Source organism: Acanthaster planci, linkage group LG02, assembly GCF_054643075.1.
Source record: "Acanthaster planci isolate LZ-2023a linkage group LG02, COTS_SCS, whole genome shotgun sequence".
Classification (NCBI taxonomy): Eukaryota; Metazoa; Echinodermata; class Asteroidea; order Valvatida; family Acanthasteridae; genus Acanthaster; species Acanthaster planci.
In genome coordinates, this window is record NC_141778.1 from 20,649,551 (window position 1) to 20,672,253 (window position 22,703).

Consider the following 22,703-nt stretch of genomic DNA (forward strand, 5'->3'; position numbering starts at 1 on the left):
ACCTGCACAAGGCCAAGTGGATGATGAAGCTCCCAGAGGACATCCACTGAGGATCCACTGCTGAACGGGTCCTGCTTGAGGGACTAGCTGACTTTTCCTGTATGATAGCTCATCGCAGTGATGTCTCTCAGTGCAGCTACAAATGAAGGCATGCAACAGTTATCACAATGATGCCTCTCCATCTACATGTTCAATTGACATTTCTCCACCCAAGAGCAGATTGCTACAGATCATGACATTAATGGATCTCCACCAAGTAATAAGTGGAGATCTGTGACATTATCAGATTTGACATCGGTCCACCCAAGAACAGACTATGACAGATCATGACATTGATGGCTCTCTATCCAGTAGCAAGGAAGACCTACATGTATCAAAGTTAATCAGTGTTGACGTTTCTCCACCAAATGGCATATTGTTATAAATCATAATGAGACATGTCTCCACTCAGTTATACATGTGTATGCGCCCGTGGAAATCGGAGGATTTTCATGATAAAGGTAACTCATCACTTGGTAAAAAATAGAAACCTACTAGCATTTGATAACATCGATATTGTTATGAGTGTGAACTGCAAGACTTTGTAGGAGTTTTCTCCAGCAAATGGCAGACTGTATCAATTGGAAACCCATAACATTGTTTTCTGATGACCATTTGTTCATTCTGGTAAGTTCTCTCAAAGGTACATGTACATGTATAGAGGAACAGTTTATTTGGTTCTTTTCAGCCATTTTGAATTCATGAGGAAAAAGACCCATACAAGATGGTTTCTTGCTTTTTATTTATTTAATGGTGGTGAAATTACAAGTATGTGGTTCCTTAACGTAATGAATATCAAAGTATCCCACTTATTCATTAATGTACATCACTAATTTTTTTCTGCTTTGAAATGAGTGAGGTCTAGTTCTTTCATTTTTTGATTGTCTACATTGTAGATGGTGTTCTCACTGGAATAAGAAATTTAAAAACTGTTTCAAAACATCAAATGTACAGTTTCAGGGAAAAGGCACATTACAAAATAAAAAGTGGTTCTTAACTTGTTTTGAGTAGTGCACACATAAACATGACTAAATTTTGTGAGATAATTCAGTATTATGCAGATGCTTCAGATGGTTTAATTGACATGCTCATTTTTGTTCAAACATCACAGAGATATTGTTTTTATTGATTTTTTTTGATAAATTAGAAGTAATCATCCGTCTTTGGAACAGTCTCACGACACAGTGTGGGCATTTAGACTGATGAAGTCAAGATTTCCCACTTGAATGTTCATCCAGTTTGAATTTGTAAAGTTCACTCCTTTGAAAAGACACTTTTTTCCACAAAACACCAATGGGCTGCTCTGACATTGCCTTATTGCGGCCAAGATTTGCAGAGATACATTTACAGTACATTGCAATTGAAAGTTAACACTGAATTGGGATAGGAAATTTTGTTGAAAGAATTCACTTTTATACACACACTCACATTATACAAGGCATGGAATTGATTTCCCACTTGTGAGAAAATCTGTGAAAATCTATTCCCACTTTTTCCCATTTGTTGGAAAATCTAAGAAAACACATCCCACTTATTCCTACTTGTGTGAAAGCCTTTGAAAATCTTTTCCAACTTAAGTAAAAAATTTTCACGTTTTGTGAAATGAAAGTGAATTCCTAAATGGGAAGAGAAAAAGATTTTCCTATTCACAAGTTAACTTTCCATTGCAATGTAATTTACTGTATTACCTTTGTTGGGATTCAGATTTGATCTCAAATTGTACAATTTCCTAATTATATCTTTCCATCAGGTTATATTTTCCTGGAGTATTTAGTAGTACCAGTGGTAATTTAACACCTAAAAAAACCGTTTGACAGATTTTAACACTTAGTAACTGTTTTACATTGTTCTGTTCCAAAGTGTTCCCTACTTTTGGCAGGCAAAAATTTCAAATCAATGTAAAAGTAAAAGTTGACTTGTTTTTGTTCGCTTGATCATGTACCAAAATGTACGTGCATTGTTTGTGCATTGTAATGCATGTTTTCATTACATGTAGTTAGTGGGAATGCTCTTTCTCCTTGGAATAGCCTCACTTCAGGGTGTCAGCTTAGCTGGCGGAGTTAGAGTTTCCCATCCCAATGGAAATAGTTGAGTCGCTGAAAATGTTAAGTTTGATAAAAATGTACAATTGGAAATTGCCAACTTGCTGTTTAATTGAATTGCTCAATATTAATAATACATGTTACCATCAGCAACTTGCCAAAAGCAGTTTAGAAGTAAAATCAGGTTGCTGACTGTCAATGCTTTTATTAAATTAATTCATTTTTCCCCCAGTTACTTACTCATTGCCAAATTGATCAAGCCCAAACACAATATTTGTAATTTACTTCAGTTGTCAGGTATTTCATCTTCTTGCACTTACATATTTTCAAGAAAAAAGGAAAGTCAAAAGCATTGACAATTGAAATAGCCCCTCACACTGTTCTGTCTCGTTTTGGCAGAGTTTAAAATCCCTTTATAATCTTGCTGATTTCTCAGATTTTAAAAATTATTTTGAAGCTGATTTTCTGAGAGATGTTTGAAAAAAATACCATTTAGTGCAGATATTTGCTGGGATCGAGTAACGAGCTTGTTTGATGAAGCAGTGATGTTTGGAATTCTCATTTTGATTTTGTTCTAACTCTTAAAAGTTTGCTGTAAAAGCTGATCACAAAAATTGAAGTGCAGTTTAGGTATTTTGATCCTTTTCTGACAAGTACAGGGATTGTACGTAGTTTTGGTTTCTGTATATTTACTCACTATCATGCATGTGAACATGCTAGGACAGGCCATTTCTTTGAGTTGAAACCATTGGACATGAAAGTTCTTTAATACACAAATGACAGGTCTGCTTTTACACGGAAAATTGTGAAAGACCAAATGTCCCTCTCTTTCTGGCCTCCTCTGTAAGAGGTCTCCAATATGTTTCATAAATTGTCTCTTTTTAGCATTCTCTTCTAACCTCTGAAGCTCAGACTAACCTCATCAGAGGGCATCAAAGTCTCCTTTCAATTTATGCAATGTACAGTTATGTACAGGATTCAGCCTAGCATCCAGACTCTTCCTGGATAACATTACATGTCTATACATGCAGCTTCCCTCTCCAAGCTCTCTCCTTCAACAAGCTAAGATAAAAAAAGGCTTAACTCTTAGTGTTGCTGTTTGCTTCTTAATGAAGAAACTCAGTCTCTTTGAGTTTTCTTTTGTTTTGATCTTCTCACTTCTCAAGTCATTATTACTAGTATTACTGATTTGGCCATTCTTGAACATCAAAGACACAAACATTCCAACCAAAAATAACTCATTACTTCAATACAAAATATGCAATAACAAATCACAATGACATGCACAAACCTGCAACAATAAACATGATAGAAAATGTAAATATTAGGGCCATTTACAATTATAGAACAAGAATAGAGCCACCAGGGTTGGCCAGAATAAACAAAAGTAAGATGAGTCACTGTAACCCTAAGGTCTATATAATCCAAACTCTTGAGTGCAAACATTTCCAACATGCAACATAAATTATGTAAAAATATTGATGTGCAATTGGAGTACACAGTAAGTATATCCAGCCAAATTCCACCTCTATTCCCATAACCTTCCCGTCCTTCACCTGCCCTGTATAATCCCCGCCCTTTTCCACCATTCCTAGTCATTCCACCCAATTTCCTACCCCCCCCCACTACCCTAACACACCCCCCATGAAAAACATCTCCATGTCTATCCTCTACACTATCCCCTCTCCTTGATGTTCAACCCATCCCAATATACCGGCTAAGAACCACTGTAGAAGCTCATTATAAACACACATATCCAAATAACCATTTCATAGAATCTGGGTAAATTGCATACAGAGTCCACCAATAAAGAATCTCGAACAGGTGCAGGTAATTTACTCCAGATAGAGGGAAAATGGGAACAGGTGAATTCTTAAGACTTTAAGACTTAAAGTCTGGATGTGATGATGACGAAACCATAAAGTGTCCTGGTGCCAAGTGTTTACAGATGTAGTAGATGTAGCCAATTTGCTGTCAATGGGCCTAAATAATCATTTCATGGTGAAGTTAACCAGGTGTATATTTCTTCTTGGGCTCAGGCTCATCCAATTAAGTGTTTTCAGCCTCTCCTCGTAGCTCATCTCCTCTATCTGCTGCTTGAGTATCATTGAAGTTGCTCTTCTTTGAATTTGCTCCAGTTTAGTGACCAATGAGGTGGTATAAGGACACCATACTGGTAGTCTGTACTCCAAAACAGGGACGACTTGTGACTGTTATAATGAAAAGAGTGATTGGGATAAAGTGCCCCCTGCTACTAGCACTTGCAAGATGAATCCTAGTGTTTGCCTGGTCTTTTCATCCATTCCATCTGTTTTTTTCAGTGGGTGGGGGCCACTGGGAGTTTGTGGGGGGGACACGTGCCCCCAGGCCCCCCTGTGCTACTGTGACATAACCAAATCACGTGATACAACAGGGCTGTAGTTTTTAACTCAAGCTGTGCTTTGATACCAAAGAGTGAACATTTTATATTATGCACGCCCCGGTCGTGTACGGTGCGTGGTGCTTGCACTGGGCACACTAGCAAAGTAGTCTGGATACCAGACCCGATGATTTTGACTATTCTCTTTGAAGATGTTTTATCAGTGGCATCTTTGGGCAGGGGACCAGACTACCTAGCCAAACAGATTAAACGGCTTCGTCCGAATCTGTTCTCCAGAGCTAGGTCTATGACTTCATTCCATAGGCAATGCATTGAGACACCAAGACATTAAACCTAGTCGTAGCTTTGGAAGCCTGTTTCGGACACAGCCGCAATGGACTTCAACATGAATACACAGACTTTGACTGACATCCGGTGCTCTTGAGAAATGTATTGTTTAAAGAAAAAGTTACATTTCTAATTGTAATCATAAACATCTAGGGTTTTTTGGTGGATTAATCTCTGACATTGGTGGGTTTTATTATGTTTGTGGCTTAACGTGGTCAACGCTGGGGGTGCTATTTTGTACACCATCATTCCGGTCCAAAAGCCTTGGGGGTGCTGTAGCACCCATAGGACTCCCCGTTCCCGCGGGCTTAATTGTAAAGGGTCACAAGAGAGTGATTCAAGTGGGGTTTCCTGAGATGAACATTGTGATGCAACTTTTGTCCCTGAGTTTTATTCGTTGAGGTTTGGCTACTTTTAAAAATATAAATATAACACACAAAGTGTAAGATTCCCATCATAATGCCATTTGGAAAACTCATGCCTTATGAGTTATTCAAAGCCCTGGAAAGCCACAGTAAATTCAACTTACAACCCCCCTGAGGTTTGACTGGGTTTTACTCTCACAACCAGCAATTTTTGAAGATGATTTTATTGTTATGTTGAGTATCAGCTGTCCTGTTTGAACCTAACAAAACAATGGGTAACTGCAGTTGTTGATAGATGGTTTGATGGCTAATTGTGTAGTGGAACTAGACAGACCTTTTTCCATCAATTCATAGTCCAACTTTGTGATTAATTTTAGAATGGAAGTTCCAAGTATCGGGTGTTTGTTTTCACAAGGCAGGGTACAGGAAGGTTTCATAAAACAGAAAGTATCACTATGTCATTGGAACCGTCAATACGTTAAAGTTTGAGTGAACTGAATTCATAGTTGTGCATGTACATGTATGCTCTGATATTGACATTTCATTTGGTAACAAATTGAATTTGTACTAGAGGATTTACTCCAACATGTGATCTCCTGTGAGCAAAGCTGTGAGATTAAGGTGAAAATTACAAAAAATGAACCTGTGGTCAGCCATGTTTGCTTGCAAAGTGAAGGTAGAATATCCTGTACCCTGCCATTTCATTAGGAATAATCTGTCAAGCTAACTCAGTTTTTTTCTCTTTTTTTTCAGCAAGCGTGCCATTGATCAACTGAACTTCTACAAACCCCTGGCTGGCACCCAAAACTACAGATGAACCTTCCATCCCTGATGTCTCTACCTGATGTCAATGTGTGGGCATTTTCTTCGTGACTGGATGGACTTACATTTATCTTGGGAAAAGGGCAAATCCATGGCATAGGGAGGATCAAAGAAATGATTTGATAAAATGTTTTCCACTGTACAGATGATCGGCGTATGCCAGTGGTATTCTGAAGCCAAACAAACACTATGCTCAAGTTTTATTATAGTTTTTCAAGGAACATTATAAAGCATTTGTTTGAAAAACAATTGACTTAAACCTGCTTGCTTCCCTGCTGAGTTATTTATGAGAACTGCCAATGGGTTTGCCCTATTAAGATATGAGTCGAAACCAGGCACATACACATATCAGTGACAAAACCAAAATCAAGACTCATTTGATTTAGTTTTTAATGTTCAGTCATTAAGAATCCAGTTTACACTCAAAAGCCTTTTTAGTCACAGTTACTGGGAAACACACAGATCCAATCTAAAGACATCTTTGTATAAATTGTGCTCGTACAATGTAAACATGTGCATGTAGTTGAAAGTGTTTCCCTGATATTGTCATTACTAACTCGCATTAAAGTCAACAGATGTGTGCTCTCGTCAACCGTTAGTGAAAGAAGTTAATATATTTGACACGTTGCATTGAAGACTCTGACAGCTCGTGCTGCAGAAATTTCAGAGAAAGGACAGTATCTCAGCTGTTTCGTTTTAAAATTTAAACTAGTTCAACAACGGACAGTTCTGTTTTATAAGACAGTTCAGAGATGAAGGCCTTTATATGAAGTATAGTGATTTCTGATTTGTTAATTTAATATCCAATTTGATCACAGCAAACTACCATTTGTTTGGGGACATGTGCCTGGTTTCACTTTGTTAATTTGATGTAAATGTTTAATGTCATCAGCCTTAATATTCATAGTTTTTGACATAAGGATTTGATACTTGTTAAATGATGTACGAAGTTAGAGTTTTAGACTTTTTCCAATTTGAAAGATACATGCAATCTACACTAGCACATCATATGAACATCAGGCCTTAAAGGAACCAGGAAATATATTTTTTTTTGTACCTTTGGGTTTCAATCAACCTCATTTTATATTTTTGTTCTGCAATTTTAACCCAACATTTTGATGACTTTTTGCATATTCATGAGAAGAACTATGATATCATCCAAGGCACTGAATCTCAACGTTGCACTGATTTGTGCACATAACATTTCTAGATTTTGTTAATCACTGCTGTGGCAGATTTCTTTTTTTTGACGATTTATTGCTGTGTAAGTATATGGCAATAATCCAGCAAAAATTCCTTTTCACAGAAATGTTCCCAGATAAAAAATTTGGGGTTCACAATTTGAACACGAAAAACATGCAACCTGAACCATGTCTTCCTGGATTTACATCAAAGCAAAAGTGCCCTCACTTGTCCAGAAATGCTTTTTTTCAAAAGGTGCTGTTCAGTTCACAAAAACTCAAAAAAGATGTCAAACAGTGTTCATACATGGAAGAAGAGTACAGAGATAGACAAAAAGTGATTCTAAGAAAAAATCGTTTCCTGGATCCTTTAAGTTGAAATGTTACCGTAATACAGCTCGATTCCACTGCCTTGATGTGCATTGGATGTTTAGCCATGACAGTTATTTCTTGCTATTACCAAGTAATTTGGAAAGAGCTACACTTTGAATTTCGATCCCAATTTAAGACCAAAAAAATGAGTTTGATGCTCATTGATTCTGTGGACTCCACTCAGAAAGGTCTTGAATTTACCGTTTAACGTTTTCTTTTGAGATTCACAAATCAGCATCCAAAATAAACAAAATTATGCCATTTATTTGATGTGCTGGTGTAGATGCGTTTCCAAGTTGATACTTTGCAAAAATAAGATTGAATTTTCATGTTGAGTGATGTGTTGTCATTCAGTATATCTGCTGTCTATTTCAAGATATTGCAGTTCATGAGTTTTGGTCTACAATCAAAAAGTTTTTGCAAGTAGTAACAAACATGGCACTGCATGCAATTTTATGTTATTTCAAAATGAACCAGCGCTTAATAATTTCAAGTATTTCAACAATTGGACTGAAACTTTGAAATAGACAGCAGATGCACTCATCTTTGGGAAGGTTACTTTTAGAACTCACTGCACCACCAAATTCAACAGATTGTCAGTTAATTAAAACATGCTTGCTGAAAAAGCTTTTTGAAAACCAAATTAAACTTTGGTGTCTTCACAGAAGGGCGGGGAAATAGAAAAATGTAAGTAAAGGGCTCTGTTGTTTCAAGAGACACAAAGAAATAACACTGAAGATAAAATGAGTCAGTTCTTCGTTTCACTTTATTCAGTCTGCATTTCAACATTGACCTAACCTTTGAACTATGACCTGACCTTTGAACTTTGACCTTTCAACTGGCCAAAAAAAAAGCCCAGCCACATGCAGGCCTTCCTGATGCGCACAAGCATGTCCCCACCCACAGACACCAACTGGTGGCAGTCGCCCGACTATCAACATCAGCCAGTGATCAGCTTATTGATGAATGTACACAAACACCCCTTAATATCTCACAAGTATCTGAGCAATGGTAGACGACCACAGTCGACTTGCAACATAAATAAGGATCCTATTAACTCTGACAATTGGTTCATTTTCTACCAAGCAGATGTTTCTTTGGGTTATGTGATACGCCGCACGTCTCCATGGAAACCCACCACCCACTCTAGGAATGACTTTCTAAGAGACACTCTGCATCCTCCCTTGATTGCCCCGAGAACATTTCAGATGATCAGTTGCATCTTGTCTTTTAATCTAATGAAATGGAAGATACAAATAGTTCCTTTTTTTGCAAGTTTCCTCGGACATAGCAACAGTGTCACATTATGTCGGCTCAATTAATTTGGCCCTCATTCATACTGTGCTTTCACATAAAACTCTTCAATCGTTGCTGTTTTATGTATCCAACATGTTCCACAAATGAATCTTGTATTCAGCAGTGTGTTGGAGTAGCAAGCACAAAGATCTACAAACAAAAACCATGCTGGCATAAATAGCCGTTGCACAAATTAAATAAAAATGGAAGTAGATAAACTTGCTGTTTGCATGTTTCATGAAAAAGGTTTGCGATATTAAGCTTTACATGTGGAAGAAGCACAAGCTTGACGTGGAAGCACACACATTTCCTAGATTATTTCCTTGATATTGAACTCCAAATAAAAAGTTATATTCCTTTTTTATTTCTTTGAAGTCATGCATCGGAAATTCACAGAGCCAACAGATATTTGTTAAGAAAGATATCTTTCAAAACTTCCCAACGATACAGAAATGTTCGCAAATCATTCAGACATATTGCCAATTTTTTTAAACAAACGTGGGGAATGCCATCACAACTCCATTTCCATTAAATGCAGTGTGTTCAAAGTAATACATGACTTGTAAATACCCAAGCATCAACACATTTTTTTTAACACACTGCAGAAATTGATGCTGCACTGTGAACAAAAACTGCTTTTTTTGCAAACCTTCAACTTCTCGTTCTAAAAGCCAAATCCTTATGAACTCAAACATTTCAGGTTTTCTTTTTTAATTAGACTTCCAAGCACCCTTCTAATAACTGCTTTGGGAAATGTTCAGAAAAGAATCGCTTTCACCTTGACAGTTGAACACATTTTGGCCTGGTGTGCCTTTCCAAAGTTCCATACTTCTAAAGTACCACACTACTCAGTGACTCGGTGGACGATGTGGTAGGCAATCTGCCAGTCGGTATCCATAGAAACTGTAGCATCCAATGACACGGGGTTAGCCTGTCCCATACTCCATGCTAAATTTAATTGAAGTTTTCATGAATTCATGCACTGTACAATTTATGGTTGCACATCCTCCTTATTACTCCCTAAACCCAGACATTCTCATGGCGTTATATTGGAGTAGGCTTGTCTGCATAAGGCAGGCAATGCCCATGCTCACATGCAGACCTAGGCAGGTCCTGGGAAAATCAACAACTATAATGGACACTTTAGAAAAACAAAAACCCTCACTAATCTGGTCAATTTTGTAGAATTCCCAGGATTGATGTCAATTACAAAAGCATCTACAAAGACTAAAGATCCTTGATAACGTTGCAGACCCATTTCACACAACACAATATTAAATCTCAAGCAAATGAGCTGTTGTTTAAATGTGCATACTGAAATCCACAAACAGCATTCAGCACATTGATCCAGGAACTTGTGATAACAACGTTTAAAATGTGCTTTTCTTACTCGCAAAGCTGTCTATGACAGTTCATAAGTTTTCATTGTTTCAGTTTTGAAATCTGGAGAGAGATATTGGAAAATAAACCATTTTTCCTTCACTGAACAAATGTGACAAAGCAGACGTATTTTACGAAGAAAACATTAAAATTGTCAGTATTTTAGAGATTGGCAAATAAGCAGATTTCCAAACTGCAACGCTCATGTGTAAATATACATGTAACAGGAACCTGGTGAACCATGTACATTTGCAGCTTCAATAAAGTAGAAAGGAATACACGATTGTATGGTACCAGTTGGCTAAAAATGCCATTTCAACTGTCTCACTTCAAGAGTGGTTCAAACTTGATTTTCCCAGAACCTGCCTTCAGTAAATACCTTTGACCTAAAACCATTTACTTTGTGACTAAGGACCAGGAGATGCAGAACGTTCGTAGACCCTGATGCATATTCAAGACATCTGAAAAGATTGTCTTTGTAATTGAGGCCCCTGCATAAGATCGCCCTTGGATTTTGCTACACGTATTTGCTTTGATCCTTGTTGACAACTCACTTTTAAAGTCACTTGAAACACACTTTGTTTTGAGGAAAGTTGAACTGTTTTTAAGAATGCGTATGCCTACCACATAAAATAAGTGTGGGACACTTATTTGCATTTACGTTAAAAAAAAGGGGAAAATGAACGTTTGCGAAAAGATCACAAATGCAAACCATAAGCAGGTTGTGTTGTGAGTTCAAACTTTGAGGAAGCTCTAAGATCTGAAGGCCTCTGTGACTTAAGTTCATTTTAACAGAGGGAAAAAAGTTCAATCTCTTGCTGAAAATCTGGCTGTCAATTTCGCATGGAACTTGGACTTTGACCCAAAAAACGAAGAAATTCCAATCTTTACAAAACTTTGTTCACTTCTCAATGGCATGAGCGTAAAGTAAAAAACAAGGAAATCCGCTGATCTGAGGAAAAGTTGCATGTCTGAAAGGTGTGTAAGATACTGGCCAACTTTTCAAGCCAAATGCAACAAGTACTGAGTTTTGAAAGCCATTTGTACAACATGTATGAGATATTTTTTACCACAACTGCATAATTTGTAACACAGGCCCTGCTATTTTTGTGCCATGGAGCGATATGTACATGTACTACAACATGGGCTATGAACAGCAGCCAAGTTCAAACTCAACACATGAACTTCTTGGATGTTGTGTTTACACAGGTTTAGGTGTGAATCATTGTTTATGGAGACACAGTGCATAGTCAGCAGTTTCCACTAACAGCAAACTCCATGAATATTGGATGTGTGATTATATTTACTCGTTCTCTGCCGTGAACTGATTCATGCAGATTAGGGAAGGATGTCTTAATAGCAGATTTGTTTTTTCCTCTTTTAGATCAAGTTGTTGGAGAATTTCCTTTTACTGGTTTATTTTAAAACTATGAACTCAAGGTCAGTGCATAACTGAACCAAATTTTGAGAAGAAAATGATCTTTGTTAATCATTTTGCTGCTTTTCAACCAAATGAGTTAACTACTGTTCATTATTCGCTCCAGATGGCTCCATTTAAGGGCAATGAATTTCATTGAATCAAATTGTTTATAGTCATAAGGACACATTTCTCTGACTAAACTGGAAACGAATAGTCTGTAACCGATTCAGTGCTGATGGAATAGTGGTTGGTTCAGTAAATGCAAACACTTTTCTCACCCTCAAGAAATTAACCCTTAACCAGACCTGACCTTCTTGACTCACAACTGAGTACATATTGTACCTAGAGAAATGAGACTCAGATGTGGATGCCACAAAAACTTCCACCCAGACTCCAGGTTCAAACTACGCCCACAGACACACATATGCATCCTATATATTTGTGACCGGCTCTAGAAAAATGGGTAATAAGTCGCCAGATTCAGGTTAGGAGTTTTTGATATGGTTGGATTGTGTATATCAAAAGCTACATTTTGATATATAAATGACCGCTCTAGCGTATTGCGCTCTGAAGATATCCACATTTTTTGATTCAATAAAAGCACTTTTTGGGAAAGTTCAGAAGGTGTAGCACTTGGAAACACAATGCTATGTAGGATTTCCTACTCCATGATCAATTTTTCATCTTTCTTCATTAGTATCCATGTTTGTAATCACAAATTCTGAAAATATGTTATAAAAGCTATGAAAGGAAACAACAAAATCATGTTTTAAAAGAAATTTTGCCCTCTCCAAATAGAACGGCTCGTAACATGTTTTGGCATTGTGCGACTTATTACCCTGTTTTGCAGAGCGGGTCACATTTACAACAAACTACATGGAGCGTGATGGTCTTCAGTCTAAGGCAATAAATATCCAAACTATTTATGGGGCTTCAAAGTTTTGCAATACATGACACTGCAATTATTGTATCCAGATTTGGAAATGACTTGCAGATCAAAAGAAAATCTGATGATTGGTATTTTTTATTTCATGATTTGATCGATGCATTTCTTTTTTAATCAAATGGTCTTGATCAAGGCACTGATAAAAACTTGACTTTATCACACAGGGATACTAGAAGATAGACTCTATATGGACTCTGGTTAAACTACTTCAACAATGACACCCATACATATCTGATGTACATGTAGGCATACATGTAGCTTGGGGTTCAAGTCTTCTACCAGTCTGAGAATGGTACACTGGGTGCAGTGGTATCCATTAGAGGAACACAGCTTGGACTAGAATGTTCATAGAATGACAGCAGTTCATAAGCCATTATCTCTTCAGTTGATGTCAAGTGTTTTACTTTTATCCGCCAATTTATCTGATGGAAAAGGTTTGGAATATTACGCAAATTGTGATGCAGTGAGTTTAGACACTGTGCGCTCAACGTTGCATTAGGAACAGTGGATGGTCAACTATTCAACCATTGATCTTCCAAGCTTCTAGGTTTACCGTAAGCTTATCAGTAGCCAAAATATGAGGTCCTTGATTCAAAGAATATTCCAATATTCAATTTATCCAAGAATAATACAGTTCTTGCAAAGAGAAAAAGCACTTGTCATAACCTTGATCAAGATTGTTCAATTACAACATCAAGAGGGTATTTTGGAGTCAGATTTTACTTTTGGCATTGCTAGTGGCGTAGCTTGGAGGAGGGATGTTGGACGGTCAAGTCTACCAATGTAGCAGACGGCAATATTCTTCATAAGTTTCATGATTCCAGAGATCTGACCATTGGCTTCTGATCTCTCTACAGAGGAGAAATGAAATGTCTCCAGATGACATGCAAGATACATGTACTTTCCTAATTCCTGGGCATACAGGTTGCCCATGTGCCTCTTGTACGGGAAGGGTATTTGCCACAAACTCCTCCTGAGATGCTACTCCAGAAGTGATTCCCAAACCACTGGTGGACAATTTGGAGCCAATGCTGGGCATTTAAATGCATAAACACCTGAAACATTCCAGCAGAATTCTGCTTTATCTGACTAGATGTGTCTTTTTCCCTGTGACAGATGACAAACGGGAAAGCTCACAGATTACAGACAGCAACTCTACAATTAATGGCTGTCAGGGTTAACCAAGCTTTGCTCAATACTGTCACACCAGGATTAGTAAGAACGAGGCTCAATCTTAACAGATTGGATGTATCACAAAGCTATGTATGAATAGCCTCAACCTCTTTTACTGCTTTTTTTTTTTCAAATAGGAAAATGAGTGAGTAGGAGACAATCATATTTGTAGTTATTTTACGTGAATATGGCCATCCAATCATCAAGTATACTAGAGTTGGCCTATTGGCTCAATATTTGTCCAGGTTGCAAGCCTACTCTTGATAAACTGGTCACTCAGCAACTATGACTTCAGTTATACTGCATCCCTCCCCAGTTGCTACGCCACTGCATATTACCTTAGACTGAAGACCATCTGTGCATTACCACCTTGTTCATACAGACTATAGCCCTACTCCTAGCCATGAGATACACAGTTGGGTTTAGCAAGTAAGACACCAGGATGTACAACCATTTTTGTTTACACCAGTGCATGAATTAGTTCTACAAACTTCAATTAAACTTACCATGGACCTTGTGGCTGGGACTGGCTCCCCGTGTCGATGCCACAGTTTCTGTTTTAGGATACTGAGAGGCAAATTGGTACCCAATCTCCCAGGCCATTCACTCCTGATGAAAGGGGAACACACACTCCATTCCCAATTTGCCCCCCAACCTTAACCTCCTTTGGTATTTTACTATTCTCCCTTTGGAGTTGGAACTAACAGCAGAGGTTGAGTTTTCTTCAGGAGAAACCACAGTCCCTAAGCTCAGCAGAGAGCCTTCTAGGGTGTGGACGTTTTCCAGTTCCATGTAATATTGTCACTATAGGAAAACTGTCAAAGGAAAACTTGCCAGACCTCAAATTGTATCCAACTAATGCCAGCTGCTGGATGTTTGAGGGTCAGTGATGTGACATAAAGGGACAGCAGAATTTGCTGTATAGAGTGGCATTGCATTTGAATGGTCCTCTCTGATGAAATCTCCAGTCAACATATGACCAGATTCAGGAATATGTGTGTTTCCTGTGTAATTGGAGTGAATGGTCCTGGATACATCGTCCACCAAGCCTTCTACCAGGGTGGTTCTTCTATATGAATGCACACCAGTAATCTCCACAGCAGTTTCAAGAGTTCTGCTTCTCTTTTTTTTCTCTGATTTTTTTATTTGTGACATTTTATCTTTTGCTTCTGCAATTTACACATGAATTGGAAAATATTTGATGGCACTACCACAAGAAATTTGACATTTTTCAGTTTGAATGAATGCTTTGAGAAAACAGCTTTTATAAAATGCTTTCCAATAAGGATTCTAGTTTTGGAGTTTTGGAATTGGAGAAAATGCACCACACGCAGCATTTTGCACAAAGGACTACAATCGGCACAATCTGTTTATTTGAGATATTCAGTGTGCTTCCAAAAAGCTTGCATTCTTGATGGAAAAAATTGGGAGCCACATTAAAATATTTGGTACACAGAACTACAAGTTGCTTGTAATTACAGAATGTTTGCTTAAAAAAAGCATCATTTACCATGGAATTTTAAGCTCAACTTCTTTCCACATTATGCATGCATTCGTTGCTTGATTGACTGATATTTTGCAATCTATTTCATCCATTTTAAGATGTTTTCCCGGAACTCAACAGGTATGTTTAAACAGAACTTCATGACTGCACACTGCTTGACAAGTGACATTGGAACATGTGAATACAATAACAGTCAAGATACTAGAGTTAAATGATGGAAGCTATCCAGCATGAATGTGGGTTAAAACAACTGGCCTAACATCCTGAGACACTGTTGAATATCTGAGGAAACCCACAAAAAGGGACCATTTTGTACATCTCCCATCTTCTCAGATCAAAAACAAAGATGTAATGAACTCTTGAAATGTCAAGTGAGCAATGGCAGAGTAGATGCAGAAGTGTTCTCTTGGGTTGCCATCCCTGGAGCAGTGGTTAAGTACATCTGCTTGACAGACAAAATGACCAATTGCCAAAGTTAAGAGGATCCTTACCATGTTACAGTCAACCGAGATATCCACTATCACCCAGACTTGCAAGATTTCAGGAGGTTGTATACATCACCAACAGCTGATTCACAAGCCAATGCAGATAGCAGGCAACCACCAACCTGTCAGTGTCTGTGGGCAGGGAACACACTTGCACGCACCAGGAAGGCCTGCATGTGACTGGGCTAAGAGGTTTTGATTTGGTTTGCCTGGAGGTAAAACACAACAATGTACATATTAGTGTGAATGTTTCAAACAAGAGATTAAATAGAGTAGAATCAGCACTTCAATTACAGAGGAGACCTGCTGCGCTACTTTTTGGAAAAAACTACATTAATCTTCATGTTGCCTCTTTAGAAGCAACGGCTGATGCATTTGAACTTGAAACGACATACAACAAAAAACAAAGTTTATAAGGTTCCCTTCCAAAGAACCCGTAGGCACTGCAGGCCCACTTTTTGACTTAATTTTGTCAAACTTTATACCTTGGGTTTTCACTTTGACAGAAACTGAAGTTTGAATACATGAGTTATCGCAGTCTCTTCCAACAACTCCTATAGCATCTTCATTGTTTGAATTTAGGAGGCTTCAATCTGTGCTGATTATACTCAAGGTGCTATGTGTAAGATGGGTCATACATGTTAACCTCTGAATCAATTAAGAATTAAGGTGCAATATGTGCTTCTTGATTGGGCAAATACAGGAAAGCAACTGCAAATAGTTAGAATTGCTACAATTATTTTGCTCATTTAGAATTAAACAATACACGTAAGCTTGGGTTTGTGGTTACAGCATTTTCGTGTAGGAAAAAATTGTTTTGCAAAGATGCAAGGTTTGGATAAGAACAGTGATTTGGGTTCTACTTGTCTTCACAAGCAATCTTAACAGATCAATATTTTTTCCATGATTCATGAGTCTACATACTGCGATGAGCACTTCATCTGAATGGAGACAAGTCTCACATTCAACTGATGAAAGAAACACCAAGCTATCAAGATGAGCTTTACAGGTATTTTAGGAAATAGTGGATTGAAGGCTGTAGTAATATTAACCCATCCTACACGCAGCGTGGGAAGGTTTTACCATTCAGGCATTTGACAATAGTTTTAAAAGAAATTTCTTATATGGGAACCAGCCCTCACAAAATGTACACACGTAATATTTGGCTCAAAAATTGTTTGCATAAGATACATGTACTGTTTCTTTTGGCAAGAATAGAAATATGAAAAATACTGTCCAAATTTGATAACCTGAACATGTTTCTCAAATGGTTTGGACCACATGTGTCCCTCACATTCTTTTACAGTTTCAGAATTTAGTTTATAACATTTTGCAATTTTTTTTTGAGTGACTGTTGTGAGGGGCTGGCCATGAATGTAATCCTGGAAAATAAAAAAACTAAGGAATGTTCGATTAAATTATTGGCTTTTTATGGAGTCTGTTTTTCACAAAACATAGTTCTGTCCCAGTGGTGTAGATCCTAATGGCTTTATTTGTTTTGCCTTGAAAATTTGTCCATTCTTCACACAAAACAACCCAAGGAAACTCCAAGTAAAGAAAGTGACTTGAGAAAATCTGATGATTGATTTTGACTGTGCTAGAGCCTACTTCTTATGCTGATAAATTTGTCTACATGTACTTCCCAAAGATGATATGGGCATTAATTCTCAAGTACTGCATCAAAATTTGTTCACACAATACAGCAATTTTAAGCTATATGATTGAGCTGTGATTGGAACACTTAGAAATCAGTTCTAACTCTACACCACTGGTCATCCACACTCCATTTTTCTTTAAAACCAATGTCCTTTCAGGTAATACTGTCCATGGCAGGTTTTCTTTACATTAGCAGCACTGAAAGGCTACAGGTTAGAAGTTCATCAAAGTGTGCAGTGAAAGGACGGTCTTAAGATAAAAGTCCACTGCAGAGGATAACTCAGTGCAAGTCTCCATGTATTCTCCAGATAACTAGATTCAAACTGCAGCATGTGAGCTCCAACTTGCATCCATGAAAGACTGCTCAACAAGTGTGTGCTACAACACATCTTTAGGAACACACTATCCATGCACTGCGATGTTCACTGTGATGTTCACGATGAGTCTCTGATGGTCACTCCTACAGTACAATCTCATTGCTACGATAACCTCTCTCTATACAACCAGCAGAATTTCCCCATTGTGCAGGTGGATAATGGACTTCTCCATTCTTAGTGAAGATGGCACTTCTTGAAACGTCATCCTTAACACCTTGAGGAATGCCTGTCCAAGATCCATACCTGATGAATAATAAAGAGAAGATTTGGACTAAATGAGTTGTGCATTATGTTATGGTTTGGATGTGATTTACAAGAAACAACTCTATGAACAAATTATTATTAGATTCAAATGTCTTCCAAGAAATGCCTGCAACCAAATCTCAGACATTGCAGCCAAGTACATTTCAAGTCCAAATAAATTGGAGGGCCCCGCACCTTTAATGCTGGCTAATTTTTATGACAATGTGCGGAAAACAAAAGTGCAAATCAAAATCAATAAAAAAAACCATGACAGGGGAGGGGTGATTGTATGCAAGTAGGACATTCATGACATGAATTACAATGTGCATTAGCAAACCTGCACAGTACACTAATGTAGAAATGATTATTAGACATTTATTTGATGACTGGCAATCATACCTGTGTTTCAAGTCAGCTTCGGGTTGGTTGGTAAAACATTTTAAAGTTTTTGGAGGACAAGAAAATTTGCCTATCCACCTGGTGAATCAAATGGCAAAGTTTCTGTTCTTCTATGTTCTAGACCAACTATATTTGACACATTTGAGCCCTATTTGAGGAAAAAACCCACAAAACAGCCCCGATGAGTCAAGTAGCAGAGTTACTCACCTGGCTGCTTTGAGTAAGAGCAGCACTGAGTCAGAACCACAGGAACATGTACTGTAGGGAGTACACACCAGACACTATGGCAACAACAAAGGCTGTCAATCAAATACTTGGTGTTATCTCTCATTAGGATGAAGGTGGATCTCAGATGAAGAGATCAAGTCATCTCTCCTTGTCCTGCAATAAACAAAGAACATTCAGTCTTAGGGTTATCCAATGATGTGTCATTTATATACAAGTCAAAACGAAATAAGAACATACCCGTACATGTCAGTGTTCTCCTAGGCTCTGCCAAAATTTTGGGTCGCCCCGCTAAAATTTTGGTGCCCTGCTAAAATTTGTGCCACCCTGCTATTTTTTTGAGTAATGTACATGTACATGTATTTTTCCCTGAATGTCTACTTTCTCAAGATTTTAATAAAAAAGAGGTTTACTGCAGTTTGTGGATCGAGTTTGAGTTTACCGACGACGCTTATGATGTACTGACAATGACAAGGAACACCAAGAGTTGAGTGCAGCACGAGTCTATACATGATGTCACGTTATGTAAAGCATGTGTATTGGTGTAGACTGGTCCCACTCCTAACGTATAATGCATTTTCAAAATGTAGTAGCGTCGAGAACCAGTTTATTAAAGCAGACATTCCTTAATGCAAGAGGGCGTATTTTTTTAAAACTACGCTGGGGCCAAATAACTTGGCTATGGCCTGATGTTACGCGCCAGTTTAGAGAGGCCGCAGCCAGTTCCCAATTCGTCAACGTGTAATTTAAAGCCACAGCCCAATGAATGATTCGAATCTCAGATCTCAGGTGATCGTTGGCTACCTACCATTATGCATAGTCAACCTCGTGTCCCAACAAACCACTGCAAATGTTTTGTACATGTACACATACATTGTATTGCGCAAGCATGTACATGTACATGAGTGCATGTGACTGGTACCCGCGATGCAACATTGTTTTGTGGAGTGTGTGCAGGCGCCAGTGGAACGACCGTGCCATGCCTGAGTGGCCCCCATGCTCTCTTTCGATGGATTTTTATGACGCAAGCTGGAAATTGTAAACTTATCTTTGCCTGAACATATTTCTTTTGTCCTTTTTTATTCAAGGGCACATTTTGAGGCTTGTTTTTACTCTGCCTTTTCACAGTCAACTGATCATTGAGAAAACCGCATGCTCTGCTCATCTTAAGCATGTCTCAAGTCACTAACATGACTAAGGTTCTGCTAAAAATGATCCACAAATTAAAATAATTTTGTCATCAAATCTTTTGATGAAGAAATTCCTCCTGAAGAATATCATAGCCAATATTTCATGTTGTAAATGCAATCGGATTTGGGGCCAAACTACAGACGAAAGTGAACTGGAAATTGCCCCAGAATGCACCACAGAGCATCTAGAATAAAAAATTTTCTGGGGCCCTTAAGTGGGCCCCGGACCCCACGCCATAAGGGCTTCACGCTCGCAATTTTGTCTACCGCCCTGCCAAAATTTTCGGCTGTGGAGAACACTGCATGTCTCTTGAAATATGACCAGCATATTGAAGCACTTTTGTAAAATGTACAAGTATATCAGTGTGCATCATCAATTAACCAGATAATTTAAATCAGTTCCATACATGTAGAACAATCATTTTGTTTAACTAAGCCAAAAATGTGGCTAGTTTAAGCCAGACGAATACATGTACACGACTAGATCTGCAGACAAAAACAGATGTGAATTTGTTTTGGAGGGGACGAACAATGTCAACAGAAAAGTCAAGTAAGCTGATGTCATACTGAGAAAAAAAGCTTTAGAGACAATAAAAATGGTTGTTTTGGGGGTTCAGATGTATCTATGAAACCTTGATGTACATTTAAGATGGGTTGTACAATGTAAGATAACAGGAACACTTGTGCTGTACCACCAGAAGGAAAGAAGTTTAAAGTTCTGAGTTTAAAAAATGACTGGCATATTATGAATTTTGAACTGAATGACATATAAAAACTCTACAGCATGCCATATGTTATGGAGACTGATTGTGTCATTATTCACAGTAGGTATGCACATGTCCATGAATGTCCAAGGTGGCAAAAGTGTAGGTGCTTCAATGAATATGTACAGCAGGGTTTTCAGAATATTTCCCTCCAAATAATGGACAATAGTAAGGGTAGGACTTGAACTCCAATGTATTTGTATTCATGAGAAGCATGTTTGTCCCCCCCCCAACATGCAGTACACTCTTCTTCTTATTTTAAAAGTCTCAACGTTTGGAAGAAAGGATAGCACTTTTAAAAAGATTTTAATAATGGGTCTCCAACATTCTTAGGTCAATGAGAAGAGCTCATTTGTCTGAGTATAATTATACAGCATGTATTTACAGCAAGTATTTTTGGGCAGTATGCATAAATTCATTTGAATCGTGCTTGACATCATGGTGTTGGTGTTCAATTCAATATGTAGTTTTGCATATCCTGAGAAATCTGGTTACCAATGTCATTTTGTTACAGTTGTCCTGGGTGTGTATTGTTTTGTTCAGCTGACGTATCAAATACACATTTTCATCCGAGATGAGCCATTTGCCATTCAATACATCCAAAATGCCTGGGAGAAGGTCACAAGTTCTCCACTGTACCTGTATAAACAATCACGAATGGTACACAGTGTCCCCAAAGTATGTGCATGTACTTACAGATTTGTCATGAAGTTTGCACTACCAGTTTGATAGTACAGCCAGCCCATCCTCTCTACAACCTAAGCTCCTGGCCAGTGATCTACACATACATTCATGAACAGTGTACAGGAAGCATATGGTGGCTGGAAAAGGGACCCCTCATCAGCTGCCAGAACCATGCTCAATGCATTTCATCTCAAGACCAAGTTCTGAAGTAAAAAAGAAAAGAGAAACAAGTATGAATGTTACTTTAGTCAACTTTTAAGTTAGAAGTTAAGTGTACTAGATGTAGCAAGGAAAGACCTTTATTTCATGGAATGGACTTGACTTATGATATATGCATAAAACAGAGAGCAATATTCTAAAATACATGTATTGACATTCCATGAAGCCTTTATAGAACTCTGCAAAAGTTTCATTTTCACAACAGACATCTTGTCTCTGACATGTCCTCAATACCGTTCATGGAAAACAACCACTTTGAGGAAAAAATGAATGAAACTCATTTAACACAAAACAGGAAATGTCATGCATGAGCATGGGTGGATCCAGGATTTTACAGAAATAAAAATACAATGGATTCATCAACCGAAAATGGCCGTGAGAGATTTAAGAGGCATTCCATTTCTTCATACTCAAAACGGAAGCCTTTTTGTAATTCTTCGTATGGCTGTTTTCCCTACTTATGTTGTACTTTGATGTGGTTTTGCAGTTTGTGGACCCAAATGATCAACTTTCACTGGATGGATTACCCTTGTTAAAGATAGTTTAAATAATACATGTGTAATCCTACTGTAGGCCAAAATAATGTACACGTACACGCAAATATTCATTGTGAACAATTATATGGTCAATGTCGTGTTAGATTCAGGGGTGTGATTTGGTAAAATTGAAAAATCCACGAAACATACTTCGGAGGGTTTTGCAAGTCATGTCGGCCACAGCTTCCCTACAAATCGCAGCATTTCTATTTGATTATAGGAGGAGATTCTGGTACTACATGTACATGTACACGTAAGCCACCACAAGAGCTGTTCTTACTTTGAAGGATACAATTATAACATTTACTGCAACAAAACTCTTGTCCTCATTCACTTCAATTGCAATTAGCTGTAATTGATGACAATCAAAAACCTACATTGTAGAAGTGTCATACACACACAAATGCAGTTATCAGTGATCCACAAAATTTTATTAAAACTGAAAACTGTCTCATACAGATGTGTACTGCATTACTTGTGACACCACGTGCACTTGCAGTACCCGGGTTTGTTGATTTTCAGGAGAAAGTTACGATAATATATCGATTTCCCTTTGGTTAATTCTCTGTCCACCTCGGTTTCCAGCCAGGAAAAGTTTCCAAGAATTCTTTAATCCTCTGTCTACATTCAGATCTCCTTCCTTACCGACTACCCTGTATGACATTTTTTATGGATGTC

General features: G+C 38.0%; 3 long non-coding RNA genes across 10 annotated transcripts in view; 1 reads left to right on the forward strand and 2 right to left on the reverse strand.

The window, feature by feature from the left end:
- Window positions 1-8,275, forward strand: part of LOC147799996 (uncharacterized) — a 29,523-nt gene extending 21,248 nt beyond the window's left edge. For both annotated transcript variants that reach the window (XR_015424502.1, XR_015424503.1), the window contains exon 3: window positions 5,907-8,275. This is a non-coding gene — a long non-coding RNA (uncharacterized LOC147799996). The remainder of the gene's footprint in view (window positions 1-5,906) is intronic.
- Window position 8,276: 1 nt separating this feature from the next.
- The window catches only part of LOC147799997 (uncharacterized), a 76,963-nt gene continuing 62,536 nt past the window's right edge, over window positions 8,277-22,703 (reverse strand). The window contains exon 3 of the long non-coding RNA XR_015424518.1: window positions 8,277-8,345. This is a non-coding gene — a long non-coding RNA (uncharacterized LOC147799997). The remainder of the gene's footprint in view (window positions 8,346-22,703) is intronic.
- LOC110990719 (uncharacterized) overlaps window positions 8,372-22,703 on the reverse strand; it is a 44,613-nt gene continuing 30,281 nt past the window's right edge. For all 7 annotated transcript variants that reach the window (XR_015424525.1, XR_015424519.1, XR_015424521.1 and 4 more), the window contains 3 exons: window positions 21,283-21,473; window positions 18,615-18,788; window positions 8,372-18,008 (listed from right to left, as the gene is read on the reverse strand). This is a non-coding gene — a long non-coding RNA (uncharacterized LOC110990719). The remainder of the gene's footprint in view (window positions 18,009-18,614; window positions 18,789-21,282; window positions 21,474-22,703) is intronic.